The following is a 4,806-nucleotide window of genomic DNA, read 5'->3' as shown; positions in this document are numbered from 1 at the left end:
ATACTATATATATATATATATATATATATATATATATATATATATATATATATATATATATATATATATATATATATAAAAGAAAGCAAAAAAAATTATCGATAAGGTCTTCAAAATCAAAATTTTCTAACATCTTATTTTCGATACATAAAATTGTCAAGTCATTTACATTCAAATCATTATCATCATTTTTTCCCAATTCTTCTTGTTCATTCGTTGCATGATTATGATTATCATTTTCTCTCAATTCTTCCCTCTCATTGATTACATGATCATTTAATTCTTCTTGATTACTCGATTGCTGCTCATTTGTTGCAAGATCATTTAGTTCTTCTTGTAATTCATTAGCTGAATCTTCAATTAAAGAGCTAGCTTTAAAAAACTTATGAAGAACACCTTTGTGAGTTTTAATAATATGTTCCACTTTTTTCTTTTATTTTTTTATGACTCCAAGATTGATATTTTTTTGGAAATATATTTGTACTATAAATTTTAAGTGTAGAATAAAACACACAAAACCAGTAACAAAACTAACAATGAAACAAACACAAGCAGTGAAAATAATAGTCAAAGAACAATAAAGCTTGGTTTGTGTTTGGAGTCAATATTTTATGATTTTTCTTACAGATTTGAAAGAGTTTAAATAAATTATCTCAATTTTAATTATCATAGAATAGATTATATCAATTGTTTCAAGCACAAACCAAGCTTTATTGTTCGTTGACTATTATTTTCACTGCTTATGTTTGTTTCATTGTTAGTTTTGTTACTGGTTTTGTGTGTTTTATTTTTACACTTAAAATTTATAGTACAAATATATTTCCAAAACAATATCAATCTTGGAGTCACAAAAAAATAAAAGAAAAAAGTGGAACATATTATTAAACTCACAAAGGTGTTCTTCGTAAGTTTTTTAAAGCTAACTCTTTAATTGAAGATTCAGTTGATGAATTACAAGAAGAAAGTCAAGAAGAATTAAATGATCATGTAACAAATGAATAACAATCGAGTAATCAAGAAGAATTAAATGATCATGCAATCAATGAGAGGGAATAATTGAGAGAAATTGATAATCATAATCATGCAACGAATGAGCAAGAAGAATTGAGAGAAAATGATGATAATGATTTGAATGTAAATGGCTTGATAATTTTATTTATCGAAGATGAGATGTTAGAAAAATTTGATTTTGAAAACTTTATCGATAATTTTGCTTCTCAAAATGCTAGAAGATATAGATTTTTTTCAATGATTATTTCATACTTTTTTTTTTCTGTATTTGTAGATATTACACTTTTTGGATAAATTTAGGAACATATTTTGTATGGTGTTGTACTTTTTAAAGAATATTGAGAAATATATTTTGTATAAAGTTTGCCGTATTTTAAATGAAATATATTTATTTTCAAGTTTCTCTATTAAACTATATTCAAATTGTACATTATTATTATTATTATTTTATAGAGGTTCATTTTCTCTTTTCGCCCAAGGGCTCCTAAAAGTCAGGGTTGGCCCTGTGCATAGATTCATAATTCATCCGCCTATTACTTCATAACAAAGTAAAAGAAAGAAAGGATAAATAATTCAGGAATGATGAATTAATTATTTTGAGAATGAATGAACAATTGCTAAAAAAAACAAACTCATGGTTAAGCCCCTAGAGGTGTAATGTGATAGTTTACTTAAATTAATTACATCGTGCTTAGTATATATTTATTATTAAACTTATATTATATCTATTATGTTTTTTACTCACACATCGTAGTATAGTTTGCAGAGTATTCTGATCGATGAAAAAGTTATTGTTTTAGTTAGGCTATTTATTGTTTCTTCTCATATCTAGCTACATACCTTGTTTGCCACGAGTCTAGTTCGTGGTAGCTTGTTTTGCCCGCAGACAGTTGCTTTTTATATATCCTAATTGCTCATGAGAATAGTTCATGGTAGCGTGTTTCACCTACATGCAATATTTATCTACACATTCTGTGTGCCATGAGTCATGTTTGTGGAAGCATATTTCATCCATGGGCAGTGACTTTTTATACACTCTGACTGTCCACAAGAATCATTCATGGTAACGCATTTAACCGTAATCAATATCTATCTACACACCCTATACGCCCATAAGAACGGTTCGTTGTAGCATATTTTACCTGCAAACAGTACTTGTTTATATGTAAGACCTTAATATATTCTATGTACTCCATTATATTCTATCTTTCATATCTTGCTGATCAGGGTAGTGGATGATTATGTTGGTGTCCTTGAGCGGGCATGATCCAATTACTTGATACGACCTCATGATATGTGATGTAGTAAGTATCTGGTAGTAAGTTATGTTTACTCTAGATTTCTCATTTGATCTCTATATAATATTGTTTAGTATCATGAACTATTTTTCTTACACCGACATAGTAATTTGTACACACTATTTGTTTCCTTTGACCTCTAAATTAGTAGATAGAGGAAAGATTATATTGGTTGTGGTAGGGTACCCGATGCGGTGTGTGCTTAACAAGTTTCTCAAAATATGCAACGGAAGTAAAAATACGATAATAAAATTAATTTTATTACAAGATACACACCACTCGCATACAGGATATAACTCATACAGATATAATCGTAAAATAAAAACTTAATAATAATAATTATTCTGGGCGTACCTTATGAATGATGAGTAAGGGAAAGGGCATTAACTTAACGACGCCCACGAACCTCATCTCTATTCATATCCATAGCGAGATCTTCAATTTAACTGAGGTTAGCAACAAGGTTTGCCTTTGATTGGTACTAGCCAAGTGTGGAGGCAATGCGATCCAAGAGAAGGAAGAAGAAGCTAAGAAACTTGAGGAAAAAAATCTTCCTTGGCTTCTTGGAGGGCAGCGAGAGAGAGACAAGGGAGAGGAGAGAGAGGCTAGTTTTCAAAAACCTAAACTAACGAATAATAAATTGATTTTTTTTTTAATTTCTCCCTTTTATATCAATATATAGTTTCTCTTCACTACAACAAAAATCCTCATAGACATCGGTTTTCCACCGATGTCTATTACATTTTCGAACGATGTCTATGAAGGCGATGTAAAAGGTCTGCCATTTTAGACATCGGGTTAAAATCGGTGTAGTATCACTTAACGACATCGGGTGTAAAACCGATGTAATATTATATGTTAATAACACTAGTTTTGGCAGCGGTATACGACCGATGTAATATTAGTTAATGACACTGGTTTTGCAGCAGTGGAAAACCGATGTAATATCAGTATTGTTTAATGACACAAATTCGATTTCTGAAATAGTGAAAAATCAATATTATCACCAAGCAAATCATAAAATTAAGTTAATATTATTAATTCACTAAGAAAATCACAAATAAAAATGCACCGATGTATCTAAACACACCAAGTCAATATCTATATAACCAACACATAAATATTCTTCTTACAACATAAAAAGATAATAGATATTGTGCACATCAAGTCAGTATCCACAAACTACACATAACTATTCTTCCTGAGGGTGACAACTGATTGGTGATTCTTTATAAAGGAGGCTTCCATCTTAAAGGAGCCACTGGAGGCTTTGGGAACTTTGCAACATCTTTCTTGGTTGTCCTCTCACCATTTAATTGATTCTCCAGTTCTCTTACCTGAATAAAATAAAACAAAATAATCTGTTATAAGGCATCTTAAAGGGTACCATGCCATTTGGTTAAACTCGCACCTTTGGTTCATCAGGAGGATCATATTGGCTAATCCAGTCCTATGGCCAATCAACAAGATGTGGCATTAAGATTAGACAATGCATGAATATAAAAGCAAAGTTTAACTTACCACAGCAGGAATATCAAGTCCACGAGCAGCAACATCAGTGCAGAGCAGTATATACCCTTTTCGGCTTTGCATAACTCAAAGAATGTACTAGTTTGTTTCTGTTGCTTCTGCTTTCCATGGATATCGAGACAATCGACATGAATGTATCTGAGAAGCTCAGAATGGTACTTGACCGAATTGCATGAGGAGAAGAAGACCATTATCTTCTTCGAAAGGTTCCTCTTAATAAAAGCATACAAGACCAAAAACCTTTTATTGCTAGGCACGACACAATAGCCCTGCTGCAACCCTTCGACGGTCACCTGAGAAAGATGAATTCATGTCAACCTTGCTATTGACGAAACAACCGAGTAAAAACAATGATAAAATAAATCTGGAGATTACCTTCGACCTTCCATCATCAACACCTACATATACAGGCTTTTCCTTAAACGACAAGTTCGCAAAATCCTCAACCTGCAATTTTTTTTTATAAGTTAAAGAAAATGAAAACCAAAATGATTATGAATAGTAGTTAGAAAGAAATAGAAACCTGCTTAGTTTGGGTAGCTGTAAATAGAGCAGTTTGCCTTGTCTGCGTATTAGGGAGTGAATGTGATAATTATAAAACATGATGCCGACTTTGCAACACTCCTGTAATAACTATAAACCGAAGGGAACTAAATAGCATACCTTTGGCAGCCGCTTAAATATTTGCTCCATGTCTTCCTCAAAGTTAGCCTCCAATATTCGGTCGGCTTCATCGATTATAAGAAACTACATTTGGTGCACCAACACCCAAAATTAGTATCTCAATGTCAAACAAAGAAACATATGAAAATAATTATTGATCTCGTGGTTAGGATTAAACATGCTAGCAAATAATCATTAGCATGGATATGCGATAAGATGAAACACGCAACTAGTTGGAGAACATAAGTAGAGCTCATTAAAGCAAAAAAGAAAAGAAACAACAGATCATTTAGTAAAAGGAACT

At 31.5% G+C, this 4,806-nt stretch overlaps 1 long non-coding RNA gene across 1 annotated transcript; it reads right to left on the bottom strand.

The window, feature by feature from the left end:
* Positions 1–4,262: 4,262 nt before the first annotated feature.
* LOC121987885 lies at positions 4,263–4,581 on the bottom strand. The gene is made up of 3 exons (XR_006113756.1): positions 4,503–4,581; positions 4,363–4,404; positions 4,263–4,286 (listed from the first exon to the last, which is right to left on the bottom strand). It is a non-coding gene; the product is annotated as an uncharacterized LOC121987885 (long non-coding RNA).
* Between the last annotated feature and the right edge of the window lie 225 nt (positions 4,582–4,806).

Source organism: Zingiber officinale, chromosome 5B (genome assembly GCF_018446385.1).
Source record: "Zingiber officinale cultivar Zhangliang chromosome 5B, Zo_v1.1, whole genome shotgun sequence".
Taxonomy (NCBI): domain Eukaryota; kingdom Viridiplantae; phylum Streptophyta; class Magnoliopsida; order Zingiberales; family Zingiberaceae; genus Zingiber; species Zingiber officinale.
This window is presented reverse-complemented; position numbering and strand designations above follow the sequence as displayed.